The 21,596-nt window shown below is 43.8% G+C and overlaps 64 non-coding genes across 64 annotated transcripts; all 64 read right to left on the bottom strand.

Moving 5' to 3' along the window:
* Positions 1 to 215: 215 nt before the first annotated feature.
* On the bottom strand, positions 216 to 333 carry LOC133827287 (5S ribosomal RNA). Its single transcript, XR_009889982.1, has one exon. It is a non-coding gene; the product is annotated as a 5S ribosomal RNA (ribosomal RNA).
* A 219-nt stretch (positions 334 to 552) lies between these two features.
* On the bottom strand, positions 553 to 671 carry LOC133826790 (5S ribosomal RNA). Its single transcript, XR_009889499.1, has one exon. It is a non-coding gene; the product is annotated as a 5S ribosomal RNA (ribosomal RNA).
* A 220-nt stretch (positions 672 to 891) lies between these two features.
* On the bottom strand, positions 892 to 1,010 carry LOC133826438 (5S ribosomal RNA). Its single transcript, XR_009889158.1, has one exon. It is a non-coding gene; the product is annotated as a 5S ribosomal RNA (ribosomal RNA).
* Positions 1,011 to 1,230: 220 nt separating this feature from the next.
* LOC133826034 (5S ribosomal RNA) lies at positions 1,231 to 1,349 on the bottom strand. Its single transcript, XR_009888771.1, has one exon. It is a non-coding gene; the product is annotated as a 5S ribosomal RNA (ribosomal RNA).
* Positions 1,350 to 1,569: 220 nt separating this feature from the next.
* LOC133826714 (5S ribosomal RNA) lies at positions 1,570 to 1,688 on the bottom strand. Its single transcript, XR_009889426.1, has one exon. It is a non-coding gene; the product is annotated as a 5S ribosomal RNA (ribosomal RNA).
* A 219-nt stretch (positions 1,689 to 1,907) lies between these two features.
* LOC133827072 (5S ribosomal RNA) lies at positions 1,908 to 2,026 on the bottom strand. The gene has a single exon (XR_009889774.1). It is a non-coding gene; the product is annotated as a 5S ribosomal RNA (ribosomal RNA).
* Positions 2,027 to 2,246: 220 nt separating this feature from the next.
* LOC133826171 (5S ribosomal RNA) lies at positions 2,247 to 2,365 on the bottom strand. Its single transcript, XR_009888902.1, has one exon. It is a non-coding gene; the product is annotated as a 5S ribosomal RNA (ribosomal RNA).
* Positions 2,366 to 2,584: 219 nt separating this feature from the next.
* On the bottom strand, positions 2,585 to 2,703 carry LOC133826183 (5S ribosomal RNA). Its single transcript, XR_009888914.1, has one exon. It is a non-coding gene; the product is annotated as a 5S ribosomal RNA (ribosomal RNA).
* Positions 2,704 to 2,922: 219 nt separating this feature from the next.
* LOC133826531 (5S ribosomal RNA) lies at positions 2,923 to 3,041 on the bottom strand. Its single transcript, XR_009889248.1, has one exon. It is a non-coding gene; the product is annotated as a 5S ribosomal RNA (ribosomal RNA).
* A 220-nt stretch (positions 3,042 to 3,261) lies between these two features.
* LOC133826033 (5S ribosomal RNA) lies at positions 3,262 to 3,380 on the bottom strand. The gene has a single exon (XR_009888770.1). It is a non-coding gene; the product is annotated as a 5S ribosomal RNA (ribosomal RNA).
* Positions 3,381 to 3,600: 220 nt separating this feature from the next.
* Positions 3,601 to 3,719, bottom strand: LOC133826170 (5S ribosomal RNA). The gene has a single exon (XR_009888901.1). It is a non-coding gene; the product is annotated as a 5S ribosomal RNA (ribosomal RNA).
* A 219-nt stretch (positions 3,720 to 3,938) lies between these two features.
* LOC133826182 (5S ribosomal RNA) lies at positions 3,939 to 4,057 on the bottom strand. The gene has a single exon (XR_009888913.1). It is a non-coding gene; the product is annotated as a 5S ribosomal RNA (ribosomal RNA).
* A 219-nt stretch (positions 4,058 to 4,276) lies between these two features.
* On the bottom strand, positions 4,277 to 4,395 carry LOC133826529 (5S ribosomal RNA). The gene has a single exon (XR_009889246.1). It is a non-coding gene; the product is annotated as a 5S ribosomal RNA (ribosomal RNA).
* Positions 4,396 to 4,615: 220 nt separating this feature from the next.
* LOC133826437 (5S ribosomal RNA) lies at positions 4,616 to 4,734 on the bottom strand. Its single transcript, XR_009889157.1, has one exon. It is a non-coding gene; the product is annotated as a 5S ribosomal RNA (ribosomal RNA).
* Positions 4,735 to 4,954: 220 nt separating this feature from the next.
* Positions 4,955 to 5,073, bottom strand: LOC133826668 (5S ribosomal RNA). The gene has a single exon (XR_009889380.1). It is a non-coding gene; the product is annotated as a 5S ribosomal RNA (ribosomal RNA).
* A 220-nt stretch (positions 5,074 to 5,293) lies between these two features.
* On the bottom strand, positions 5,294 to 5,412 carry LOC133826119 (5S ribosomal RNA). Its single transcript, XR_009888852.1, has one exon. It is a non-coding gene; the product is annotated as a 5S ribosomal RNA (ribosomal RNA).
* Positions 5,413 to 5,633: 221 nt separating this feature from the next.
* On the bottom strand, positions 5,634 to 5,752 carry LOC133826031 (5S ribosomal RNA). The gene has a single exon (XR_009888768.1). It is a non-coding gene; the product is annotated as a 5S ribosomal RNA (ribosomal RNA).
* A 220-nt stretch (positions 5,753 to 5,972) lies between these two features.
* Positions 5,973 to 6,091, bottom strand: LOC133826253 (5S ribosomal RNA). The gene has a single exon (XR_009888981.1). It is a non-coding gene; the product is annotated as a 5S ribosomal RNA (ribosomal RNA).
* Positions 6,092 to 6,311: 220 nt separating this feature from the next.
* Positions 6,312 to 6,430, bottom strand: LOC133826923 (5S ribosomal RNA). Its single transcript, XR_009889628.1, has one exon. It is a non-coding gene; the product is annotated as a 5S ribosomal RNA (ribosomal RNA).
* A 220-nt stretch (positions 6,431 to 6,650) lies between these two features.
* LOC133826723 (5S ribosomal RNA) lies at positions 6,651 to 6,769 on the bottom strand. Its single transcript, XR_009889435.1, has one exon. It is a non-coding gene; the product is annotated as a 5S ribosomal RNA (ribosomal RNA).
* Positions 6,770 to 6,989: 220 nt separating this feature from the next.
* On the bottom strand, positions 6,990 to 7,108 carry LOC133826667 (5S ribosomal RNA). Its single transcript, XR_009889379.1, has one exon. It is a non-coding gene; the product is annotated as a 5S ribosomal RNA (ribosomal RNA).
* Positions 7,109 to 7,328: 220 nt separating this feature from the next.
* LOC133826030 (5S ribosomal RNA) lies at positions 7,329 to 7,447 on the bottom strand. Its single transcript, XR_009888767.1, has one exon. It is a non-coding gene; the product is annotated as a 5S ribosomal RNA (ribosomal RNA).
* A 221-nt stretch (positions 7,448 to 7,668) lies between these two features.
* Positions 7,669 to 7,787, bottom strand: LOC133826029 (5S ribosomal RNA). Its single transcript, XR_009888766.1, has one exon. It is a non-coding gene; the product is annotated as a 5S ribosomal RNA (ribosomal RNA).
* A 220-nt stretch (positions 7,788 to 8,007) lies between these two features.
* LOC133826252 (5S ribosomal RNA) lies at positions 8,008 to 8,126 on the bottom strand. Its single transcript, XR_009888980.1, has one exon. It is a non-coding gene; the product is annotated as a 5S ribosomal RNA (ribosomal RNA).
* A 219-nt stretch (positions 8,127 to 8,345) lies between these two features.
* Positions 8,346 to 8,464, bottom strand: LOC133826142 (5S ribosomal RNA). The gene has a single exon (XR_009888873.1). It is a non-coding gene; the product is annotated as a 5S ribosomal RNA (ribosomal RNA).
* Positions 8,465 to 8,684: 220 nt separating this feature from the next.
* Positions 8,685 to 8,803, bottom strand: LOC133826666 (5S ribosomal RNA). The gene has a single exon (XR_009889378.1). It is a non-coding gene; the product is annotated as a 5S ribosomal RNA (ribosomal RNA).
* Positions 8,804 to 9,023: 220 nt separating this feature from the next.
* Positions 9,024 to 9,142, bottom strand: LOC133826028 (5S ribosomal RNA). The gene has a single exon (XR_009888765.1). It is a non-coding gene; the product is annotated as a 5S ribosomal RNA (ribosomal RNA).
* A 220-nt stretch (positions 9,143 to 9,362) lies between these two features.
* Positions 9,363 to 9,481, bottom strand: LOC133826027 (5S ribosomal RNA). The gene has a single exon (XR_009888764.1). It is a non-coding gene; the product is annotated as a 5S ribosomal RNA (ribosomal RNA).
* Positions 9,482 to 9,701: 220 nt separating this feature from the next.
* Positions 9,702 to 9,820, bottom strand: LOC133826251 (5S ribosomal RNA). The gene has a single exon (XR_009888979.1). It is a non-coding gene; the product is annotated as a 5S ribosomal RNA (ribosomal RNA).
* A 219-nt stretch (positions 9,821 to 10,039) lies between these two features.
* LOC133826141 (5S ribosomal RNA) lies at positions 10,040 to 10,158 on the bottom strand. The gene has a single exon (XR_009888872.1). It is a non-coding gene; the product is annotated as a 5S ribosomal RNA (ribosomal RNA).
* A 220-nt stretch (positions 10,159 to 10,378) lies between these two features.
* Positions 10,379 to 10,497, bottom strand: LOC133826665 (5S ribosomal RNA). Its single transcript, XR_009889377.1, has one exon. It is a non-coding gene; the product is annotated as a 5S ribosomal RNA (ribosomal RNA).
* A 220-nt stretch (positions 10,498 to 10,717) lies between these two features.
* On the bottom strand, positions 10,718 to 10,836 carry LOC133826026 (5S ribosomal RNA). Its single transcript, XR_009888763.1, has one exon. It is a non-coding gene; the product is annotated as a 5S ribosomal RNA (ribosomal RNA).
* Positions 10,837 to 11,056: 220 nt separating this feature from the next.
* Positions 11,057 to 11,175, bottom strand: LOC133826025 (5S ribosomal RNA). Its single transcript, XR_009888762.1, has one exon. It is a non-coding gene; the product is annotated as a 5S ribosomal RNA (ribosomal RNA).
* A 220-nt stretch (positions 11,176 to 11,395) lies between these two features.
* On the bottom strand, positions 11,396 to 11,514 carry LOC133826024 (5S ribosomal RNA). Its single transcript, XR_009888761.1, has one exon. It is a non-coding gene; the product is annotated as a 5S ribosomal RNA (ribosomal RNA).
* Positions 11,515 to 11,735: 221 nt separating this feature from the next.
* LOC133826023 (5S ribosomal RNA) lies at positions 11,736 to 11,854 on the bottom strand. Its single transcript, XR_009888760.1, has one exon. It is a non-coding gene; the product is annotated as a 5S ribosomal RNA (ribosomal RNA).
* A 220-nt stretch (positions 11,855 to 12,074) lies between these two features.
* On the bottom strand, positions 12,075 to 12,193 carry LOC133826995 (5S ribosomal RNA). The gene has a single exon (XR_009889699.1). It is a non-coding gene; the product is annotated as a 5S ribosomal RNA (ribosomal RNA).
* Positions 12,194 to 12,413: 220 nt separating this feature from the next.
* LOC133826632 (5S ribosomal RNA) lies at positions 12,414 to 12,532 on the bottom strand. The gene has a single exon (XR_009889346.1). It is a non-coding gene; the product is annotated as a 5S ribosomal RNA (ribosomal RNA).
* A 221-nt stretch (positions 12,533 to 12,753) lies between these two features.
* LOC133826516 (5S ribosomal RNA) lies at positions 12,754 to 12,872 on the bottom strand. Its single transcript, XR_009889234.1, has one exon. It is a non-coding gene; the product is annotated as a 5S ribosomal RNA (ribosomal RNA).
* A 220-nt stretch (positions 12,873 to 13,092) lies between these two features.
* On the bottom strand, positions 13,093 to 13,211 carry LOC133826022 (5S ribosomal RNA). Its single transcript, XR_009888759.1, has one exon. It is a non-coding gene; the product is annotated as a 5S ribosomal RNA (ribosomal RNA).
* A 220-nt stretch (positions 13,212 to 13,431) lies between these two features.
* LOC133826308 (5S ribosomal RNA) lies at positions 13,432 to 13,550 on the bottom strand. Its single transcript, XR_009889033.1, has one exon. It is a non-coding gene; the product is annotated as a 5S ribosomal RNA (ribosomal RNA).
* Positions 13,551 to 13,768: 218 nt separating this feature from the next.
* On the bottom strand, positions 13,769 to 13,887 carry LOC133826020 (5S ribosomal RNA). The gene has a single exon (XR_009888757.1). It is a non-coding gene; the product is annotated as a 5S ribosomal RNA (ribosomal RNA).
* A 221-nt stretch (positions 13,888 to 14,108) lies between these two features.
* On the bottom strand, positions 14,109 to 14,227 carry LOC133826162 (5S ribosomal RNA). Its single transcript, XR_009888893.1, has one exon. It is a non-coding gene; the product is annotated as a 5S ribosomal RNA (ribosomal RNA).
* Positions 14,228 to 14,447: 220 nt separating this feature from the next.
* On the bottom strand, positions 14,448 to 14,566 carry LOC133826994 (5S ribosomal RNA). Its single transcript, XR_009889698.1, has one exon. It is a non-coding gene; the product is annotated as a 5S ribosomal RNA (ribosomal RNA).
* Positions 14,567 to 14,786: 220 nt separating this feature from the next.
* LOC133826019 (5S ribosomal RNA) lies at positions 14,787 to 14,905 on the bottom strand. Its single transcript, XR_009888756.1, has one exon. It is a non-coding gene; the product is annotated as a 5S ribosomal RNA (ribosomal RNA).
* Positions 14,906 to 15,125: 220 nt separating this feature from the next.
* Positions 15,126 to 15,244, bottom strand: LOC133826631 (5S ribosomal RNA). The gene has a single exon (XR_009889345.1). It is a non-coding gene; the product is annotated as a 5S ribosomal RNA (ribosomal RNA).
* A 221-nt stretch (positions 15,245 to 15,465) lies between these two features.
* On the bottom strand, positions 15,466 to 15,584 carry LOC133826515 (5S ribosomal RNA). Its single transcript, XR_009889233.1, has one exon. It is a non-coding gene; the product is annotated as a 5S ribosomal RNA (ribosomal RNA).
* Positions 15,585 to 15,803: 219 nt separating this feature from the next.
* LOC133826140 (5S ribosomal RNA) lies at positions 15,804 to 15,922 on the bottom strand. Its single transcript, XR_009888871.1, has one exon. It is a non-coding gene; the product is annotated as a 5S ribosomal RNA (ribosomal RNA).
* A 220-nt stretch (positions 15,923 to 16,142) lies between these two features.
* LOC133826307 (5S ribosomal RNA) lies at positions 16,143 to 16,261 on the bottom strand. The gene has a single exon (XR_009889032.1). It is a non-coding gene; the product is annotated as a 5S ribosomal RNA (ribosomal RNA).
* Positions 16,262 to 16,481: 220 nt separating this feature from the next.
* Positions 16,482 to 16,600, bottom strand: LOC133826018 (5S ribosomal RNA). Its single transcript, XR_009888755.1, has one exon. It is a non-coding gene; the product is annotated as a 5S ribosomal RNA (ribosomal RNA).
* A 219-nt stretch (positions 16,601 to 16,819) lies between these two features.
* LOC133826250 (5S ribosomal RNA) lies at positions 16,820 to 16,938 on the bottom strand. Its single transcript, XR_009888978.1, has one exon. It is a non-coding gene; the product is annotated as a 5S ribosomal RNA (ribosomal RNA).
* Positions 16,939 to 17,157: 219 nt separating this feature from the next.
* LOC133826265 (5S ribosomal RNA) lies at positions 17,158 to 17,276 on the bottom strand. Its single transcript, XR_009888992.1, has one exon. It is a non-coding gene; the product is annotated as a 5S ribosomal RNA (ribosomal RNA).
* Positions 17,277 to 17,496: 220 nt separating this feature from the next.
* On the bottom strand, positions 17,497 to 17,615 carry LOC133826017 (5S ribosomal RNA). The gene has a single exon (XR_009888754.1). It is a non-coding gene; the product is annotated as a 5S ribosomal RNA (ribosomal RNA).
* Positions 17,616 to 17,835: 220 nt separating this feature from the next.
* Positions 17,836 to 17,954, bottom strand: LOC133826992 (5S ribosomal RNA). Its single transcript, XR_009889696.1, has one exon. It is a non-coding gene; the product is annotated as a 5S ribosomal RNA (ribosomal RNA).
* Positions 17,955 to 18,174: 220 nt separating this feature from the next.
* Positions 18,175 to 18,293, bottom strand: LOC133826016 (5S ribosomal RNA). The gene has a single exon (XR_009888753.1). It is a non-coding gene; the product is annotated as a 5S ribosomal RNA (ribosomal RNA).
* Positions 18,294 to 18,513: 220 nt separating this feature from the next.
* LOC133826015 (5S ribosomal RNA) lies at positions 18,514 to 18,632 on the bottom strand. Its single transcript, XR_009888752.1, has one exon. It is a non-coding gene; the product is annotated as a 5S ribosomal RNA (ribosomal RNA).
* Positions 18,633 to 18,852: 220 nt separating this feature from the next.
* On the bottom strand, positions 18,853 to 18,971 carry LOC133826297 (5S ribosomal RNA). Its single transcript, XR_009889022.1, has one exon. It is a non-coding gene; the product is annotated as a 5S ribosomal RNA (ribosomal RNA).
* Positions 18,972 to 19,081: 110 nt separating this feature from the next.
* On the bottom strand, positions 19,082 to 19,200 carry LOC133826014 (5S ribosomal RNA). The gene has a single exon (XR_009888751.1). It is a non-coding gene; the product is annotated as a 5S ribosomal RNA (ribosomal RNA).
* Positions 19,201 to 19,420: 220 nt separating this feature from the next.
* LOC133826249 (5S ribosomal RNA) lies at positions 19,421 to 19,539 on the bottom strand. The gene has a single exon (XR_009888977.1). It is a non-coding gene; the product is annotated as a 5S ribosomal RNA (ribosomal RNA).
* A 220-nt stretch (positions 19,540 to 19,759) lies between these two features.
* On the bottom strand, positions 19,760 to 19,878 carry LOC133826701 (5S ribosomal RNA). The gene has a single exon (XR_009889413.1). It is a non-coding gene; the product is annotated as a 5S ribosomal RNA (ribosomal RNA).
* Positions 19,879 to 20,098: 220 nt separating this feature from the next.
* LOC133826013 (5S ribosomal RNA) lies at positions 20,099 to 20,217 on the bottom strand. The gene has a single exon (XR_009888750.1). It is a non-coding gene; the product is annotated as a 5S ribosomal RNA (ribosomal RNA).
* Positions 20,218 to 20,437: 220 nt separating this feature from the next.
* LOC133826319 (5S ribosomal RNA) lies at positions 20,438 to 20,556 on the bottom strand. Its single transcript, XR_009889043.1, has one exon. It is a non-coding gene; the product is annotated as a 5S ribosomal RNA (ribosomal RNA).
* A 219-nt stretch (positions 20,557 to 20,775) lies between these two features.
* Positions 20,776 to 20,894, bottom strand: LOC133826332 (5S ribosomal RNA). Its single transcript, XR_009889055.1, has one exon. It is a non-coding gene; the product is annotated as a 5S ribosomal RNA (ribosomal RNA).
* Positions 20,895 to 21,114: 220 nt separating this feature from the next.
* LOC133826689 (5S ribosomal RNA) lies at positions 21,115 to 21,233 on the bottom strand. The gene has a single exon (XR_009889402.1). It is a non-coding gene; the product is annotated as a 5S ribosomal RNA (ribosomal RNA).
* A 220-nt stretch (positions 21,234 to 21,453) lies between these two features.
* LOC133826248 (5S ribosomal RNA) lies at positions 21,454 to 21,572 on the bottom strand. The gene has a single exon (XR_009888976.1). It is a non-coding gene; the product is annotated as a 5S ribosomal RNA (ribosomal RNA).
* Positions 21,573 to 21,596: the final 24 nt, after the last annotated feature.

The raw sequence follows: 21,596 nt of genomic DNA, 5'->3' as shown, positions 1-21,596 counted from the left end.
GTTTGGTCCGCAATATTCATTTATAGCGAGCGCGTGTGTCCTTCCTTTTCTCCCCCGGATTGACTAGGAACTTCTTATTCGCTGCTTGTTAGTGACCACGGTATTAACCCCTCAAGGAAAACGAAATAAATGAGTTTTTAAAGATTTAAAACAAAAAATACAAACTTTTGAGCCGTAAGTGGATTTTTAAAGGGAAAAAAAAAATGATGTTTTCAGGGGTGCAACACGAGGACTTCCCAGGAGGTCACCCATCCAGTACTACTCTCGCCAAAGCACGCTTAACTGCGGAGTTCTGATGGGATCCGGTGCATTAGTGCTGGTATGACCGCACCCGGAATGTTTGGTCCGCAATATTCATTTATAGCGAGCGCGTGTGTCCTCCCTTTTCTCCCCCGGATTGACTAGGAACTTCTTATTCGCTGCTTGTTAGTGACCACGGTATTAACCCCTCAAGGAAAACGAAATAAATGAGTTTTTAAAGATTTAAAACAAAAAATACAAACTTTTGAGCCGTAAGTGGATTTTTAAAGGGAAAAAAAAACGATGTTTTCAGGGGTGCAACACGAGGACTTCCCAGGAGGTCACCCATCCTTGTACTACTCTCGCCCAAGCACGCTTAACTGCGGAGTTCTGATGGGATCCGGTGCATTAGTGCTGGTATTATTGCACCCGGAATGTTTGGTCCGCAATATTCATTTATAGCGAGCGCGTGTGTCCTCCCTTTTCTCCCCCGGATTGACTAGGAACTTCTTATTCGCTGCTTGTTAGTGACCACGGTATTAACCCCTCAAGGAAAACGAAATAAATGAGTTTTTAAAGATTTAAAACAAAAAATACAAACTTTTGAGCCGTAAGTGGATTTTTAAAGGGAAAAAAAAAATGATGTTTTCAGGGGTGCAACACGAGGACTTCCCAGGAGGTCACCCATCCTAGTACTACTCTCGCCCAAGCACGCTTAACTGCGAAGTTCTGATGGGATCCGGTGCATTAGTGCTGGTATGATCGCACCCGGAATGTTTGGTCCGCAATATTCATTTATAGCGAGCGCGTGTGTCCTCCCTTTTCTCCCCCGGATTGACTAGGAACTTCTTATTCGCTGCTTGTTAGTGACCACGGTATTAACCCCTCAAGGAAAACGAAATAAATGAGTTTTTAAAGATTTAAAACAAAAAATACAAACTTTTGAGCCGTAAGTGGATTTTTAAAGGGAAAAAAAAAATGATGTTTTCAGGGGTGCAACACGAGGACTTCCCAGGAGGTCACCCATCCTAGTACTACTCTCGCCCAAGCACGCTTAACTGCGGAGTTCTGATGGGATCCGGTGCATTAGTGCTGGTATGATCGCACCCGGAATGTTTGGTCCGCAATATTCATTTATAGCGAGCGCGTGTGTCCTTCCTTTTCTCCCCCGGATTGACTAGGTACTTCTTATTCGCTGCTTGTTAGTGACCACGGTATTAACCCCTCAAGGAAAACGAAATAAATGAGTTTTTAAAGATTTAAAACAAAAAATACAAACTTTTGAGCCGTAAGTGGATTTTTAAAGGGAAAAAAAAAATGATGTTTTCAGGGGTACAACACGAGGACTTCCCAGGAGGTCACCCATCCTAGTACTACTCTCGCCCAAGCACGCTTAACTGCAGAGTTCTGATGGGATCCGGTGCATTAGTGCTGGTATGATCGCACCCGGAATGTTTGGTCCGCAATATTCATTTATAGCGAGCGCGTGTGTCCTCCCTTTTCTCCCCCGGATTGACTAGGAACTTCTTATTCGCTGCTTGTTAGTGACCACGGTATTAACCCCTCAAGGAAAACGAAATAAATGAGTTTTTAAAGATTTAAAACAAAAAATACAAACTTTTGAGCCGTAAGTGGATTTTTAAAGGGAAAAAAAAACGATGTTTTCAGGGGTGCAACACGAGGACTTCCCAGGAGGTCACCCATCCTTGTACTACTCTCGCCCAAGCACGCTTAACTGCGGAGTTCTGATGGGATCCGGTGCATTAGTGCTTGTATGATCGCACCCGGAATGTTTGGTCCGCAATATTCATTTATAGCGAGCGCGTGTGTCCTCCCTTTTCTCCCCCGGATTGACTAGGAACTTCATATTCGCTGCTTGTTAGTGACCACGGTATTAACCCCTCAAGGAAAACGAAATAAATGAGTTTTTAAAGATTTAAAACAAAAAATACAAACTTTTGAGCCGTAAGTGGATTTTTAAAGGGAAAAAAAAAATGATGTTTTCAGGGGTGCAACACGAGGACTTCCCAGGAGGTCACCCATCCTAGTACTACTCTCGCCCAAGCACACTTAACTGCGGAGTTCTGATGGGATCCGGTGCATTAGTGCTGGTATGATCGCACCCGGAATGTTTGGTCCGCAATATTCATTTATAGCGAGCGCGTGTGTCCTCCATTTTCTCCCCCGGATTGACTAGGAACTTCTTATTCGCAGCTTGTTAGTGACCACGGTATTAACCCCTCAAGGAAAACGAAATAAATGAGTTTTTAAAGATTTAAAACAAAAAATACAAACTTTTGAGCCGTAAGTGGATTTTTAAAGGGAAAAAAAAATGATGTTTTCAGGGGTGCAACACGAGGACTTCCCAGGAGGTCACCCATTCTAGTACTACTCTCGCCCAAGCACGCTTAACTGCGGAGTTCTGATGGGATCCGGTGCATTAGTGCTGGTATGATCGCACCCGGAATGTTTGGTCCGCAATATTCATTTATAGCGAGCGCGTGTGTCCTTCCTTTTCTCCCCCGGATTGACTAGGAACTACTTATTCGCTGCTTGTTAGTGACCACGGTATTAACCCCTCAAGGAAAACGAAATAAATGAGTTTTTAAAGATTTAAAACAAAAAATACAAACTTTTGAGCCGTAAGTGGATTTTTAAAGGGAAAAAAAAACGATGTTTTCAGGGGTGCAACACGAGGACTTCCCAGGAGGTCACCCATCCTTGTACTACTCTCGCCCAAGCACGCTTAACTGCGGAGTTCTGATGGGATCCGGTGCATTAGTGCTGGTATGATTGCACCCGGAATGTTTGGTCCGCAATATTCATTTATAGCGAGCGCGTGTGTCCTCCCTTTTCTCCCCCGGATTGACTAGGAACTTCTTATTCGCTGCTTGTTAGTGACCACGGTATTAACCCCTCAAGGAAAACGAAATAAATGAGTTTTTAAAGATTTAAAACAAAAAATACAAACTTTTGAGCCGTAAGTGGATTTTTAAAGGGAAAAAAAAAATGAAGTTTTCAGGGGTGCAACACGAGGACTTCCCAGGAGGTCACCCATCCTAGTACTACTCTCGCCCAAGCACGCTTAACTGCGGAGTTCTGATGGGATCCGGTGCATTAGTGCTGGTATGATCGCACCCGGAATGTTTGGTCCGCAATATTCATTTATAGCGAGCGCGTGTGTCCTTCCTTTTCTCCCCCGGATTGACTAGGAACTTCATATTCGCTGCTTGTTAGTGACCACGGTATTAACCCCTCAAGGAAAACGAAATAAATGAGTTTTTAAAGATTTAAAACAAAAAATACAAACTTTTGAGCCGTAAGTGGATTTTTAAAGGGAAAAAAAAAATGATGTTTTCAGGGGTGCAACACGAGGACTTCCCAGGAGGTCACCCATCCTAGTACTACTCTCGCCCAAGCACACTTAACTGCGGAGTTCTGATGGGATCCGGTGCATTAGTGCTGGTATGATCGCACCCGGAATGTTTGGTCCGCAATATTCATTTATAGCGAGCGCGTGTGTCCTCCATTTTCTCCCCCGGATTGACTAGGAACTTCTTATTCGCAGCTTGTTAGTGACCACGGTATTAACCCCTCAAGGAAAACGAAATAAATGAGTTTTTAAAGATTTAAAACAAAAAATACAAACTTTTGAGCCGTAAGTGGATTTTTAAAGGGAAAAAAAAATGATGTTTTCAGGGGTGCAACACGAGGACTTCCCAGGAGGTCACCCATTCTAGTACTACTCTCGCCCAAGCACGCTTAACTGCGGAGTTCTGATGGGATCCGGTGCATTAGTGCTGGTATGATCGCACCCGGAATGTTTGGTCCGCAATATTCATTTATAGCGAGCGCGTGTGTCCTTCCTTTTCTCCCCCGGATTGACTAGGAACTTCTTATTCGCTGCTTGTTAGTGACCACGGTATTAACCCCTCAAGGAAAACGAAATAAATGAGTTTTTAAAGATTTAAAACAAAAAATACAAACTTTTGAGCCGTAAGTGGATTTTTAAAGGGAAAAAAAAACGATGTTTTCAGGGGTGCAACACGAGGACTTCCCAGGAGGTCACCCATCCTTGTACTACTCTCGCCCAAGCACGCTTAACTGCGGAGTTCTGATGGGATCCGGTGCATTAGTGCTGGTATGATTGCACCCGGAATGTTTGGTCCGCAATATTCATTTATAGCGAGCGCGTGTGTCCTCCCTTTTCTCCCCCGGATTGACTAGGAACTTCTTATTCGCTGCTTGTTAGTGACCACGGTATTAACCACTCAAGGAAAACGAAATAAATGAGGTTTTAAAGATTTAAAACAAAAAATACAAACTTTTGAGCCGTAAGTGGATTTTTAAAGGGAAAAAAAAAATGATGTTTTCAGGGGTGCAACACGAGGACTTCCCAGGAGGTCACCCATCCTAGTACTACTCTCGCCCAAGCACGCTTAACTGCGAAGTTCTGATGGGATCCGGTGCATTAGTGCTGGTATGATCGCACCCGGAATGTTTGGTCCGCAATATTCATTTATAGCGAGCGCGTGTGTCCTCCCTTTTCTCCCCCGGATTGACTAGGAACTTCTTATTCGCTGCTTGTTAGTGACCACGGTATTAACCCCTCAAGGAAAACGAAATAAATGAGTTTTTAAAGATTTAAAACAAAAAATACAAACTTTTGAGCCGTAAGTGGATTTTTAAAGGGAAAAAAAAAATGATGTTTTCAGGGGTACAACACGAGGACTTCCCAGGAGGTCACCCATCCTAGTACTACTCTCGCCCAAGCACGCTTTACTGCGGAGTTCTGATGGGATCCGGTGCATTAGTGCTGGTATGATCGCACCCGGAATGTTTGGTCCGCAATATTCATTTATAGCGAGCGCGTGTGTCCTCCCTTTTCTTCCCCGGATTGACTAGGAACTTCTTATTCGCTGCTTGTTAGTGACCACGGTATTAACCCCTCAAGGAAAACGAAATAAATGAGTTTTTAAAGAATTAAAACAAAAAATACAAACTTTTGAGCCGTAAGTGGATTTTTAAAGGGAAAAAAAAAATGATGTTTTCAGGGGTGCAACACGAGGACTTCCCAGGAGGTCACCCATCCTAGTACTACTCTCGCCCAGGCACGCTTAACTGCGGAGTTCTGATGGGATCCGGTGCATTAGTGCTGGTATGATCGCACCCGGAATGTTTGGTCCGCAATATTCATTTATAGCGAGCGCGTGTGTCCTCCCTTTTCTCCCCCGGATTGACTAGGAACTTCTTATTCGCTGCTTGTTAGTGACCACGGTATTAACCCCTCAAGGAAAACGAAATAAATGAGTTTTTAAAGATTTAAAACAAAAAATACAAACTTTTGAGCCGTAAGTGGATTTTTAAAGGGAAAAAAAAAAATGATGTTTTCAGGGGTGCAACACGAGGACTTCCCAGGAGGTCACCCATCCTAGTACTACTCTCGCCCAAGCACGCTTAACTGCGGAGTTCTGATGGGATCCGGTGCATTAGTGCTGGTATGATCGCACCCGGAATGTTTGGTCCGCAATATTCATTTATACCGCGCGCGTGTGTCCTCCCTTTTCTCCCCCGGATTGACTAGGAACTTCTTATTCGCTGCTTGTTAGTGACCACGGTATTAACCCCTCAAGGAAAACGAAATAAATGAGTTTTTAAAGATTTAAAACAAAAAATACAAACTTTTGAGCCGTAAGTGGATTTTTAAAGGGAAAAAAAAAATGATCTTTTCAGGGGTGCAACACGAGCACTTCCCAGGAGGTCACCCATCCTAGTACTACTCTCGCCCAAGCACGCTTAACTGCGGAGTTCTGATGGGATCCGGTGCATTAGTGCTGGTATGATCGCACCCGGAATGTTTGGTCCGCAATATTCATTTATAGCGCGCGCGTGTGTCCTCCCTTTTCTCCCCCGGATTGACTAGGAACTTCTTATTCGCTGCTTGTTAGTGACCACGGTATTAACCCCTCAAGGAAAACGAAATAAATGAGTTTTTAAAGATTTAAAACAAAAAATACAAACTTTTGAGCCGTAAGTGGATTTTTAAAGGGAAAAAAAAAATGATGTTTTCAGGGGTACAACACGAGGACTTCCCAGGAGGTCACCCATCCTAGTACTACTCTCGCCCAAGCACGCTTTACTGCGGAGTTCTGATGGGATCCGGTGCATTAGTGCTGGTATGATCGCACCAGGAATGTTTGGTCCGCAATATTCATTTATAGCGAGCGCGTGTGTCCTCCCTTTTCTTCCCCGGATTGACTAGGAACTTGTAATTCGCTGCTTGTTAGTGACCACGGTATTAACCACTCAAGGAAAACGAAATAAATGAGGTTTTAAAGATTTAAAACAAAAAATACAAACTTTTGAGCCGTAAGTGGATTTTTAAAGGGAAAAAAAAAATGATGTTTTCAGGGGTGCAACACGAGGACTTCCCAGGAGGTCACCCATCCTAGTACTACTCTCGCCCAAGCACGCTTAACTGCGAAGTTCTGATGGGATCCGGTGCATTAGTGCTAGTATGATCGCACCCGGAATGTTTGGTCCGCAATATTCATTTATAGCGAGCGCGTGTGTCCTCCCTTTTCTCCCCCGGATTGACTAGGAACTTCTTATTCGCTGCTTGTTAGTGACCACGGTATTAACCCCTCAAGGAAAACGAAATAAATGAGTTTTTAAAGATTTAAAACAAAAAATACAAACTTTTGAGCCGTAAGTGGATTTTTAAAGGGAAAAAAAAAATGATGTTTTCAGGGGTACAACACGAGGACTTCCCAGGAGGTCACCCATCCTAGTACTACTCTCGCCCAAGCACGCTTTACTGCGGAGTTCTGATGGGATCCGGTGCATTAGTGCTGGTATGATCGCACCCGGAATGTTTGGTCCGCAATATTCATTTATAGCGAGCGCGTGTGTCCTCCCTTTTCTTCCCCGGATTGACTAGGAACTTCTTATTCGCTGCTTGTTAGTGACCACGGTATTAACCCCTCAAGGAAAACGAAATAAATGAGTTTTTAAAGAATTAAAACAAAAAATACAAACTTTTGAGCCGTAAGTGGATTTTTAAAGGGAAAAAAAAAATGATGTTTTCAGGGGTGCAACACGAGGACTTCCCAGGAGGTCACCCATCCTAGTACTACTCTCGCCCAAGCACGCTTAACTGCGGAGTTCTGATGGGATCCGGTGCATTAGTGCTGGTATGATCGCACCCGGAATGTTTGGTCCGCAATATTCATTTATAGCGAGCGCGTGTGTCCTCCCTTTTCTCCCCCGGATTGACTAGGAACTTCTTATTCGCTGCTTGTTAGTGACCACGGTATTAACCCCTCAAGGAAAACAAAATAAATGAGTTTTTAAAGATTTAAAACAAAAAATACAAACTTTTGAGCCGTAAGTGGATTTTTAAAGGGAAAAAAAAAAATGATGTTTTCAGGGGTGCAACACGAGGACTTCCCAGGAGGTCACCCATCCTAGTACTACTCTCGCCCAAGCACGCTTAACTGCGGAGTTCTGATGGGATCCGGTGCATTAGTGCTGGTATGATCGCACCCGGAATGTTTGGTCCGCAATATTCATTTATACCGCGCGCGTGTGTCCTCCCTTTTCTCCCCCGGATTGACTAGGAACTTCTTATTCGCTGCTTGTTAGTGACCACGGTATTAACCCCTCAAGGAAAACGAAATAAATGAGTTTTTAAAGATTTAAAACAAAAAATACAAACTTTTGAGCCGTAAGTGGATTTTTAAAGGGAAAAAAAAAATGATCTTTTCAGGGGTGCAACACGAGCACTTCCCAGGAGGTCACCCATCCTAGTACTACTCTCGCCCAAGCACGCTTAACTGCGGAGTTCTGATGGGATCCGGTGCATTAGTGCTGGTATGATCGCACCCGGAATGTTTGGTCCGCAATATTCATTTATAGCGCGCGCGTGTGTCCTCCCTTTTCTCCCCCGGATTGACTAGGAACTTCTTATTCGCTGCTTGTTAGTGACCACGGTATTAACCCCTCAAGGAAAACGAAATAAATGAGTTTTTAAAGATTTAAAACAAAAAATACAAACTTTTGAGCCGTAAGTGGATTTTTAAGGGGAAAAAAAAATGATGTTTTCAGGGGTGCAACACGAGGACTTCCCAGGAGGTCACCCATCTTAGTACTACTCTCGCCCAAGCACGCTTAACTGCGGAGTTCTGATGGGATCCGGTGCATTAGTGCTGGTATGATCGCACCCGGAATGTTTGGTCCGCAATATTCATTTATAGCGAGCGCGTGTGTCCTCCCTTTTCTCCCCCGGATTGACTAGGAACTTCTTATTCGCTGCTTGTTAGTGACCACGGTATTAACCCCTCAAGGAAAACGAAATAAATGAGTTTTTAAAGATTTAAAACAAAAAATACAAACTTTTGAGCCGTAAGTGGATTTTTAAAGGGAAAAAAAAAATGATGTTTTCAGGGGTACAACACGAGGACTTCCCAGGAGGTCACCCATCCTAGTACTACTCTCGCCCAAGCACGCTTTACTGCGGAGTTCTGATGGGATCCGGTGCATTAGTGCTGGTATGATCGCACCCGGAATGTTTGGTCCGCAATATTCATTTATAGCGAGCGCGTGTGTCCTCCCTTTTCTTCCCCGGATTGACTAGGAACTTCTTATTCGCTGCTTGTTAGTGACCACGGTATTAACCCCTCAAGGAAAACGAAATAAATGAGTTTTTAAAGAATTAAAACAAAAAATACAAACTTTTGAGCCGTAAGTGGATTTTTAAAGGGAAAAAAAAAATGATGTTTTCAGGGGTGCAACACGAGGACTTCCCAGGAGGTCACCCATCCTAGTACTACTCTCGCCCAAGCACGCTTAACTGCGGAGTTCTGATGGGATCCGGTGCATTAGTGCTGGTATGATCGCACCCGGAATGTTTGGTCCGCAATATTCATTTATAGCGAGCGCGTGTGTCCTCCCTTTTCTCCCCCGGATTGACTAGGAACTTCTTATTCGCTGCTTGTTAGTGACCACGGTATTAACCCCTCAAGGAAAACGAAATAAATGAGTTTTTAAAGATTTAAAACAAAAAATACAAACTTTTGAGCCGTAAGTGGATTTTTAAAGGGAAAAAAAAAATGATGTTTTCAGGGGTGCAACACGAGGACTTCCCAGGAGGTCACCCATCCTAGTACTACTCTCGCCCAAGCACGCTTAACTGCGGAGTTCTGATGGGATCCGGTGCATTAGTGCTGGTATGATCGCACCCGGAATGTTTGGTCCGCAATATTCATTTATACCGCGCGCGTGTGTCCTCCCTTTTCTCCCCCGGATTGACTAGGAACTTCTTATTCGCTGCTTGTTAGTGACCACGGTATTAACCCCTCAAGGAAAACGAAATAAATGAGTTTTTAAAGATTTAAAACAAAAAATACAAACTTTTGAGCCGTAAGTGGATTTTTAAAGGGAAAAAAAAAATGATCTTTTCAGGGGTGCAACACGAGCACTTCCCAGGAGGTCACCCATCCTAGTACTACTCTCGCCCAAGCACGCTTAACTGCGGAGTTCTGATGGGATCCGGTGCATTAGTGCTGGTATGATCGCACCCGGAATGTTTGGTCCGCAATATTCATTTATAGCGCGCGCGTGTGTCCTCCCTTTTCTCCCCCGAATTGACTAGGAACTTCTTATTCGCTGCTTGTTAGTGACCACGGTATTAACCCCTCAAGGAAAACGAAATAAATGAGTTTTTAAAGATTTAAAACAAAAAATACAAACTTTTGAGCCGTAAGTGGATTTTTAAGGGGAAAAAAAAATGATGTTTTCAGGGGTGCAACACGAGGACTTCCCAGGAGGTCACCCATCTTAGTACTACTCTCGCCCAAGCACGCTTAACTGCGGAGTTCTGATGGGATCCGGTGCATTAGTGCTGGTATGATCGCACCCGGAATGTTTGGTCCGCAATATTCATTTATAGCGAGCGCGTGTGTCCTCCCTTTTCTCCCCCGGATTGACTAGGAACTTCTTATTCGCTGCTTGTTAGTGACCACGGTATTAACCCCTCAAGGAAAACGAAATAAATGAGTTTTTAAAGATTTAAAACAAAAAATACAAACTTTTGAGCCGTAAGTGGATTTTTAAAGGGAAAAAAAAAATGATGTTTTCAGGGGTACAACACGAGGACTTCCCAGGAGGTCACCCATCCTAGTACTACTCTCGCCCAAGCACGCTTTACTGCGGAGTTCTGATGGGATCCGGTGCATTAGTGCTGGTATGATCGCACCCGGAATGTTTGGTCCGCAATATTCATTTATAGCGAGCGCGTGTGTCCTCCCTTTTCTTCCCCGGATTGACTAGGAACTTCTTATTCGCTGCTTGTTAGTGACCACGGTATTAACCCCTCAAGGAAAACGAAATAAATGAGTTTTTAAAGAATTAAAACAAAAAATACAAACTTTTGAGCCGTAAGTGGATTTTTAAAGGGAAAAAAAAAATGATGTTTTCAGGGGTGCAACACGAGGACTTCCCAGGAGGTCACCCATCCTAGTACTACTCTCGCCCAAGCACGCTTAACTGCGGAGTTCTGATGGGATCCGGTGCATTAGTGCTGGTATGATCGCACCCGGAATGTTTGGTCCGCAATATTCATTTATAGCGAGCGCGTGTGTCCTCCCTTTTCTCCCCCGGATTGACTAGGAACTTCTTATTCGCTGCTTGTTAGTGACCACGGTATTAACCCCTCAAGGAAAACGAAATAAATGAGTTTTTAAAGATTTAAAACAAAAAATACAAACTTTTGAGCCGTAAGTGGATTTTTAAAGGGAAAAAAAAAATGATGTTTTCAGGGGTGCAACACGAGGACTTCCCAGGAGGTCACCCATCCTAGTACTACTCTCGCCCAAGCACGCTTAACTGCGGAGTTCTGATGGGATCCGGTGCATTAGTGCTGGTATGATCGCACCCGGAATGTTTGGTCCGCAATATTCATTTATACCGCGCGCGTGTGTCCTCCCTTTTCTCCCCCGGATTGACTAGGAACTTCTTATTCGCTGCTTGTTAGTGACCACGGTATTAACCCCTCAAGGAAAACGAAATAAATGAGTTTTTAAAGATTTAAAACAAAAAATACAAACTTTTGAGCCGTAAGTGGATTTTTAAAGGGAAAAAAAAAATGATGTTTTCAGGGGTGCAACACGAGGACTTCCCAGGAGGTCACCCATCCTAGTACTACTCTCGCCCAAGCACGCTTAACTGCGGAGTTCTGATGGGATCCGGTGCATTAGTGCTGGTATGATCGCACCCGGAATGTTTGGTCCGCAATATTCATTTATAGCGAGCGCGTGTGTCCTCCCTTTTCTCCCCCGGATTGACTAGGAACTTCTTATTCGCTGCTTGTTAGTGACCACGGTATTAACCCCTCAAGGAAAACGAAATAAATGAGTTTTTAAAGATTTAAAACAAAAAATACAAACTTTTGAGCCGTAAGTGGATTTTTAAAGGGAAAAAAAAAAATGATGTTTTCAGGGGTGCAACACGAGGACTTCCCAGGAGGTCACCCATCCTAGTACTACTCTCGCCCAAGCACGCTTAACTGCGGAGTTCTGATGGGATCCGGTGCATTAGTGCTGGTATGATCGCACCCGGAATGTTTGGTCCGCAATATTCATTTTTAGCGGGCGCGTGTGTCCTCCCTTTTCTTCCCCGGATTGACTAGGAACTTCTTATTCGCTGCTTGTTAGTGACCACGGTATTAACCCCTCAAGGAAAACGAAATAAATGAGTTTTTAAAGATTTAAAACAAAAAATACAAACTTTTGAGCCGTAAGTGGATTTTTAAAGGGAAAAAAAAAATGATCTTTTCAGGGGTGCAACACGAGCACTTCCCAGGAGGTCACCCATCCTAGTACTACTCTCGCCCAAGCACGCTTAACTGCGCAGTTCTGATGGGATCCGGTGCATTAGTGCTGGTATGATCGCACCCGGAATGTTTGGTCCGCAATATTCATTTATAGCGAGCGCGTGTGTCCTCCCTTTTCTCCCCCGGATTGACTAGGAACTTCTTATTCGCTGCTTGTTAGTATCCACGGTATTAACCCCTCAAGGAAAACGAAATAAATGAGTTTTTAAAGATTTAAAACAAAAAATACAAACTTTTGAGCCGTAAGTGGATTTTTAAAGGGAAAAAAAAAATGATGTTTTCAGGGGTGCAACACGAGGACTTCCCAGGAGGTCACCCATCCTAGTACTACTCTCGCCCAAGCACGCTTAACTGCGGACTTCTGATGGGATCCGGTGCATTAGTGCTGGTATGATCGCACCCGGAATGTTTGGTCCGCAATATTCATTTATAGCGAGCGCGTGTGTCCTCCCATTTCTCCCCCGGATTGACTAGGAACTTCTTATTCGCTGCTTGTTAGTGGCCACGGTATTAACCCCTCAAGGAAAACGAAATAAATGAGTTTTTAAAGATTTAAAACAAAAAATACAAACTTTTGAGCCGTAAGTGGATTTTTAAAGGGAAAAAAAAATATGATGTTTTCAGGGGTGCAACACGAGGACTTCCCAGGAGGTCACCCATCCTAGTACTACTCTCGCCCAAGCCCGCTTAACTGCGGAGTTCTGATGGGATCCGGTGCATTAGTGCTGGTATGATCGCACCCGGAATGTTTGGTCCGCAATATTCATTTATAGCGAGCGCGTCTGTCCTCCCTTTTCTTCCCCGGATTGACTAGGAACTTCTTATTCGCTGCTTGTTAGTGACCACGGTATTAACCCCTCAAGGAAAACGAAATAAATGAGTTTTTAAAGATTTAAAACAAAAAATACAAACTTTTGAGCCGTAAGTGGATTTTTAAAGGGAAAAAAAAAATGATGTTTTCAGGGGTGCAACACGAGGACTTCCCAGGAGGTCACCCATCCTAGTACTACTCTCGCCCAAGCACGCTTAACTGCGGAGTTCTGATGGGATCCGGTGCATTAGTGCTGGTATGATCGCACCCGGAATGTTTGGTCCGCAATATTCAATTATAGCGAGCGCGTGTGTCCTCCCTTTTCTCCCCCAGATTGACTAGGAACTTCTTATTCGCTGCTTGTTAGTGACCACGGTATTAACCCCTCAAGGAAAACGAAATAAATGAGTTTTTAAAGATTTAAAACAAAAAATACAAACTTTTGAGCCGTAAGTGGATTTTTAAAGGGAAAAAAAAAATGATGTTTTCAGGGGTGCAACACGAGGACTTCCCAGGAGGTCACCCATCCTAGTACTACTCTCGCCCAAGCACGCTTTACTGCGGAGTTCTGATGGGATCCGGTGCATTAGTGCTGGTATGATCGCACCCGGAATGTTTGGTCCGCAATATTCATTTATAGCGAGCGCGTGTGTCCTCCCTTTTCTTCCCCGGATTGACTAGGAACTTCTTATTCGCTGCTTGTTAGTGACCACGGTATTAACCCCTCAAGGAAAACGAAATAAATGAGTTTTTAAAGAATTAAAACAAAAAATACAAACTTTTGAGCCGTAAGTGGATTTTTAAAGGGAAAAAAAATGATGTTTTCAGGGGTGCAACACGAGGACTTCCCAGGAGGTCACCCATCCTAGTACTACTCTCGCCCAAGCACGCTTAACTGCGGAGTTCTGATGGGATCCGGTGCATTAGTGCTGGTATGATCGCACCCGGAATGTTTGGTCCGCAATATTCATTTATAGCGAGCGCGTGTGTCCTCCCTTTTCTCCCCCGGATTGACTAGGAACTTCTTATTCGCTGCTTGTTAGTGACCACGGTATTAACCCCTCAAGGAAAACGAAATAAATGAGTTTTTAAAGATTTAAAACAAAAAATACAAACTTTTGAGCCGTAAGTGGATTTTTAAAGGGAAAAAAAAAAATGATGTTTTCAGGGATGCAACACGAGGACTTCCCAGGAGGTCACCCATCCTAGTACTACTCTCGCCCAAGCACGCTTAACTGCGGAGTTCTGATGGGATCCGGTGCATTAGTGCTGGTATGATCGCACCCGGAATGTTTGGTCCGCAATATTCATTTTTAGCGGGCGCGTGTGTCCTCCCTTTTCTTCCCCGGATTGACTAGGAACTTCTTATTCGCTGCTTGTTAGTGACCACGGTATTAACCCCTCAAGGAAAACGAAATAAATGAGTTTTTAAAGATTTAAAACAAAAAATACAAACTTTTGAGCCGTAAGTGGATTTTTAAAGGGAAAAAAAAAATGATCTTTTCAGGGGTGCAACACGAGCACTTCCCAGGAGGTCACCCATCCTAGTACTACTCTCGCCCAAGCACGCTTAACTGCGCAGTTCTGATGGGATCCGGTGCATTAGTGCTGGTATGATCGCACCCGGAATGTTTGGTCCGCAATATTCATTTATAGCGAGCGCGTGTGTCCTCCCTTTTCTCCCCCGGATTGACTAGGAACTTCTTATTCGCTGCTTGTTAGTATCCACGGTATTAACCCCTCAAGGAAAACGAAATAAATGAGTTTTTAAAGATTTAAAACAAAAAATACAAACTTTTGAGCCGTAAGTGGATTTTTAAAGGGAAAAAAAAAATGATGTTTTTAGGGGTGCAACACGAGGACTTCCCAGGAGGTCACCCATCCTAGTACTACTCTCGCCCAAGCACGCTTAACTGCGGAGTTCTGATGGGATCCGGTGCATTAGTGCTGGTATGATCGCACCCGGAATGTTTGGTCCGCAATATTCATTTATAGCGAGCGCGTGTGTCCTCCCATTTCTCCCCCGGATTGACTAGGAACTTCTTATTCGCTGCTTGTTAGTGGCCACGGTATTAACCCCTCAAGGAAAACGAAATAAATGAGTTTTTAAAGATTTAAAACAAAAAATACAAACTTTTGAGCCGTAAGTGGATTTTTAAAGGGAAAAAAAAAATGATGTTTTCAGGGGTGCAACACGAGGACTTCCCAGGAGGTCACCCATCCTAGTACTACTCTCGCCCAAGCACGCTTAACTGCGGACTTCTGATGGGATCCGGTGCATTAGTGCTGGTATGATCGCACCCGGAATGTTTGGTCCGCAATATTCATTTATAGCGAGCGCGTGTGTCCTCCCATTTCTCCCCCGGATTGACTAGGAACTTCTTATTCGCTGCTTGTTAGTGGCCACGGTATTAACCCCTCAAGGAAAACGAAATAAATGAGTTTTTAAAGATTTAAAACAAAAAATACAAACTTTTGAGCCGTAAGTGGATTTTTAAAGGGAAAAAAAAATATGATGTTTTCAGGGGTGCAACACGAGGACTTCCCAGGAGGTCACCCATCCTAGTACTACTCTCGCCCAAGCCCGCTTAACTGCGGAGTTCTGATGGGATCCGGTGCATTAGTGCTGGTATGATCGCACCCGGAATGTTTGGTCCGCAATATTCATTTATAGCGAGCGCGTCTGTCCTCCCTTTTCTTCCCCGGATTGACTAGGAACTTCTTATTCGCTGCTTGTTAGTGACCACGGTATTAACCCCTCAAGGAAAACGAAATAAATGAGTTTTTAAAGATTTAAAACAAAAAATACAAACTTTTGAGCCGTAAGTGGATTTTTAAGGGGAAAAAAAAATGATGTTTTCAGGGGTGCAACACGAGGACTTCCCAGGAGGTCACCCATCTTAGTACTACTCTCGCCCAAGCACGCTTAACTGCGGAGTTCTGATGGGATCCGGTGCATTAGTGCTGGTATGATCGCACCCGGAATGTTTGGTCCGCAATATTCATTTATAGCGAGCGCGTGTGTCCTCCCTTTTCTCCCCCGGATTGACTAGGAACTTCTTATTCGCTGCTTGTTAGTATCCACGGTATTAACCCCTCAAGGAAAACGAAATAAATGAGTTTTTAAAGATTTAAAACAAAAAATACAAACTTTTGAGCCGTAAGTGGATTTTTAAAGGGAAAAAAAAAATGATGTTTTTAGGGGTGCAACACGAGGACTTCCCAGGAGGTCACCCATCCTAGTACTACTCTCGCCCAAGCACGCTTTACTGCGGAGTTCTGATGGGATCCGGTGCATTAGTGCTGGTATGATCGCACCCGGAATGTTTGGTCCGCAATATTCATTTATAGCGAGCGCGTGTGTCCTCCCATTTCTCCCCCGGATTGACTAGGAACTTCTTATTCGCTGCTTGTTAGTGGCCACGGTATTAACCCCTCAAGGAAAACGAAATAAATGAGTTTTTAAAGATTTAAAACAAAAAATACAAACTTTTGAGCCGTAAGTGGATTTTTAAAGGGAAAAAAAAAATGATGTTTTCAGGGGTGCAACACGAGGACTTCCCAGGAGGTCACCCATCCTAGTACTACTCTCGCCCAAGCACGCTTAACTGCGGAGTTCTGATGGGATCCGGTGCATTAGTGCTGGTATGATCGCACCCGGAATGTTTGGTCCGCAATATTCATTTATACCGCGCGCGTGTGTCCTCCCTTTTCTCCCCCGGATTGACTAGGAACTTCTTATTCGCTGCTTGTTAGTGACCACGGTATTAACCCCTCAAGGAAAACGAAATAAATGAGTTTTTAAAGATTTAAAACAAAAAATACAAACTTTTGAGCCGTAAGTGGATTTTTAAAGGGAAAAAAAAATGATCTTTTCAGGGGTGCAACACGAGCACTTCCCAGGAGGTCACCCATCCTAGTACTACTCTCGCCCAAGCACGCTTAACTGCGGAGTTCTGATGGGATCCGGTGCATTAGTGCTGGTATGATCGCACCCGGAATGTTTGGTCCGCAATATTCATTTATAGCGCGCGCGTGTGTCCTCCCTTTTCTCCCCCGGATTGACTAGGAACTTCTTATTCGCTGCTTGTTAGTGACCACGGTATTAACCCCTCAAGGAAAACGAAATAAATGAGTTTTTAAAGATTTAAAACAAAAAATACAAACTTTTGAGCCGTAAGTGGATTTTTAAGGGGAAAAAAAAATGATGTTTTCAGGGGTGCAACACGAGGACTTCCCAGGAGGTCACCCATCTTAGTACTACTCTCGCCCAAGCACGCTTAACTGCGGAGTTCTAATGGGATCCGGTGCATTAGTGCTGGTATGATCGCACCCGGAATGTTTGGTCCGCAATATTCATTTATAGCGAGCGCGTGTGTCCTCCCTTTTCTCCCCCGGATTGACTAGGAACTTCTTATTCGCTGCTTGTTAGAGACCACGGTATTAACCCCTCAAGGAAAACGAAATAAATGAGTTTTTAAAGATTTAAAACAAAAAATACAAACTTTTGAGCCGTAAGTGGATTTTTAAAGGGAAAAAAAAAATGATGTTTTCAGGGGTGCAACACGAGGACTTCCCAGGAGGTCACCCATCCTAGTACTACTCTCGCCCAAGCACGCTTAACTGCGGAGTTCTGATGGGATCCGGTGCATTAGTGCTGGTATGATCGCACCCGGAATGTTTGGTCCGCAATATTCATTTTTAGCGGGCGCGTGTGTCCTCCCTTTTCTTCCCCGGATTGACTAGGAACTTCTTATTCGCTGCTTGTTAGTGACCACGGTATTAACCCCTCAAGGAAAACGAAATAAATGAGTTTTTAAAGATTTAAAACAAAAAATACAAACTTTTGAGCCGTAAGTGGATTTTTAAAGGGAAAAAAAAAATGATCTTTTCAGGGGTGCAACACGAGCACTTCCCAGGAGGTCACCCATCCTAGTACTACTCTCGCCCAAGCACGCTTAACTGCGCAGTTCTGATGGGATCCGGTGCATTAGTGCTGGTATGATCGCACCCGGAATGTTTGGTCCGCAATATTCATTTATAGCGAGCGCGTGTGTCCTCCCTTTTCTCCCCCGGATTGACTAGGAACTTCTTATTCGCTGCTTGTTAGTATCCACGGTATTAACCCCTCAAGGAAAACGAAATAAATGAGTTTTTAAAGATTTAAAACAAAAAATACAAACTTTTGAGCCGTAAGTGGATTTTTAAAGGGAAAAAAAAAATGATGTTTTCAGGGGTGCAACACGAGGACTTCCCAGGAGGTCACCCATCCTAGTACTACTCTCGCCCAAGCACGCTTAACTGCGGAGTTCTGATGGGATCCGGTGCATTAGTGCTGGTATGATCGCACCCGGAATGTTTGGTCCGCAATATTCATTTATAGCGAGCGCGTGTGTCCTCCCATTTCTCCCCCGGATTGACTAGGAACTTCTTATTCGCTGCTTGTTAGTGGCCACGGTATTAACCCCTCAAGGAAAACGAAATAAATGAGTTTTTAAAGATTTAAAACAAAAAATACAAACTTTTGAGCCGTAAGTGGATTTTTAAAGGGAAAAAAAAAATGATGTTTTCAGGGGTGCAACACGAGGACTTCCCAGGAGGTCACCCATCCTAGTACTACTCTCGCCCAAGCACGCTTAACTGCGGAGTTCTGATGGGATCCGGTGCATTAGTGCTGGTATGATCGCACCCGGAATGTTTGGTCCGCAATATTCATTTATAGCGAGCGCGTGTGTCCTCCCTTTTCTTCCCCGGATTGACTAGGAACTTCTTATTCGCTGCTTGTTAGTGACCACGGTATTAACCCCTCAAGGAAAACAAAATAAATGAGTTTTTAAAGATTTAAAACAAAAAATACAAACTTTTAAGCCGTAAGTGGATTTTTAAAGGGAAAAAAAAAATGATGTTTTCAGGGGTGCAACACGAGGACTTCCCAGGAGGTCACCCATCCTAGTACTACTCTCGCCCAAGCACGCTTGACTGCGGAGTTCTGATGGGATCCGGTGCATTAGTGCTGGTATGATCGCACCCGGAATGTTTGGTCCGCAATATTCATTTATAGATTTAAAGCTTTAAAACAAAAAATACAAACTTTTGAGCCGTAAGTGGATTTTTAAAGGGAAAAAAAAATGATGTTTTCAGGGGTGCAACACGAGGACTTCCCAGGAGGTCACCCATCCTAGTACTACTCTCGCCCAAGCACGCTTAACTGCGGAGTTCTGATGGGATCCGGTGCATTAGTGCTGGTATGATCGCACCCGTAATGTTTGGTCCGCAATATTCATTTATAGCGAGCGCGTGTGTCCTCCCTTTTCTCCCCCGGATTGACTAGGAACTTCTTATTCGCTGCTTGTTAGTGACCACGGTATTAACCCCTCAAGGAAAACGAAATAAATGAGTTTTTAAAGATTTAAAACAAAAAATACAAACTTTTGAGCCGTAAGTGGATTTTTAAAGGGAAAAAAAAAATGATCTTTTCAGGGGTGCAACACGAGCACTTCCCAGGAGGTCACCCATCCTAGTACTACTCTCGCCCAAGCACGCTTAACTGCGGAGTTCTGATGGGATCCGGTGCATTAGTGCTGGTATGATCGCACCCGGAATGTTTGGTCCGCAATATTCATTTATAGCGAGCGCGTGTGTCCTCCCTTTTCTCCCCCGGATTGACTAGGAACTTCTTATTCGCTGCTTGTTAGTATCCACGGTATTAACCCCTCAAGGAAAACGAAATAAATGAGTTTTTAAAGATTTAAAACAAAAAATACAAACTTTTGAGCCGTAAGTGGATTTTTAAAGGGAAAAAAAAAATGATGTTTTCAGGGGTGCAACACGAGGACTTCCCAGGAGATCACCCATCCTAGTACTACTCTCGCCCAAGCACGCTTAACTGCGGAGTTCTGATGGGATCCGGTGCATTAGTGCTGGTATGATCGCACCTGGAATGTTTGGTCCGCAATATTCATTTATAGCGAGCGCGTGTGTCCTCCCTTTTCTCCCCCGGATTGACTAGGAACTTCTTATTCGCTGCTTGTTAATGGCCACGGTATTAACCCCTCAAGGAAAACGAAATAAATGAGTTTTTAAAGATTTAAAACAAAAAATACAAACTTTTGAGCCGTAAGTGAATTTTTAAAGGGAAAAAAAAAATGATGTTTTCAGGGGTGCAACACGAGGACTTCCCAGGAGGTCACCCATCCTAGTACTACTCTCGCCCAAGCACGCTTAACTGCGGAGTTCTGATGGGATCCGGTGCATTAGTGCTGGTATGATCGCACCCGGAATGTTTGGTCCGCAATATTCATTTATAGCGCGCGCGTGTGTCCTCCCTTTTCTCCCCCGGATTGACTAGGAACTTCTTATTCGCTGCTTGTTAGTGACCACGGTATTAACCCCTCAAGGAAAACGAAATAAATGAGTTTTTAAAGATTTAAAACAAAAAATACAAACTTTTGAGCCGTAAGTGGATTTTTAAAGGGAAAAAAAAAATGATCTTTTCAGGGGTGCAACACGAGCACTTCCCAGGAGGTCACCCATCCTAGTACTACTCTCGCCCAAGCACCCTTAACTGCGGAGTTCTGATGGGATCCGGTGCATTAGTGCTGGTATGATCGCACCCGGAATGTTTGTTCCGCAATATTCATTTATAGCGAGCGCGTGCGTCCTCCCTTTTCTCCCCCGGATTGACTAGGAACTTCTTATTCGCTGCTTGTTAGTGACCACGGTATTAACCCCTCAAGGAAAACGAAATAAATGAGTTTTTAAAGATTTAAAACAAAAAATACAAACTTTTGAGCCGTAAGTGGATTTTTAAAGGGAAAAAAAAATGATGTTTTCAGGGGTGCAACACGAGGACTTCCCAGGAGGTCACCCATCCTAGTACTACTCTCGCCCAAGCACGCTTAACTGCGGAGTTCTGATGGGATCCGGTGCATTAGTGCTGGTATGATCGCACCTGGAATGTTTGGTCTGCAATATTCATTTATAGCGAGCGCGTGTGTCCTCCCTTTTCTCCCCCGGATTGACTAGGAACTTCTTATTCGCTGCTTGTTAGTGACCACGGTATTAACCCCTCAAGGAAAACGAAATAAATGAGTTTTTAAAGATTTAAAACAAAAAATACAAACTTTTGAGCCGTAAGTGGATTTTTAAAGGGAAAAAAAAAATGATGTTTTCAGGGGTGCAACACGAGGACTTCGCAGGAGGTCACCCATCCTAGTACTACTCTCGCCCAAGCACGCTTAACTGCGGAGTTCTGATGGGATCCGATGCATTAGTGCTGGTATGATCGCACCCGGAATGTTTGGTCCGCAATATTCATTTATAGCGAGCGCGTGTGTCCTCCCTTTTCTCCCCCGGATTGACTAGGAACTTCTTATTCGCTGCTTGTTAGTGACCACGGTATTAACCCCTCAAGGAAAACGAAATAAATGAGTTTTTAAAGATTTAAAACAAAAAATACAAACTTTTGAGCCGTAAGTGGATTTTTAAAGGGAAAAAAAAAATGATCTTTTCAGGGGTGCAACACGAGCACTTCCCAGGAGGTCACCCATCCTAGTACTACTCTCGCCCAAGCACGCTTAACTGCGGAGTTCTGATGGGATCCGGTGCATTAGTGCTGGTATGATCGCACCCGGAATGTTTGGTCCGCAATATTCA

This window comes from Humulus lupulus, chromosome 3, assembly GCF_963169125.1.
Source record: "Humulus lupulus chromosome 3, drHumLupu1.1, whole genome shotgun sequence".
Lineage (NCBI taxonomy): Eukaryota > Viridiplantae > Streptophyta > Magnoliopsida > Rosales > Cannabaceae > Humulus > Humulus lupulus.
This window is presented reverse-complemented; position numbering and strand designations above follow the sequence as displayed.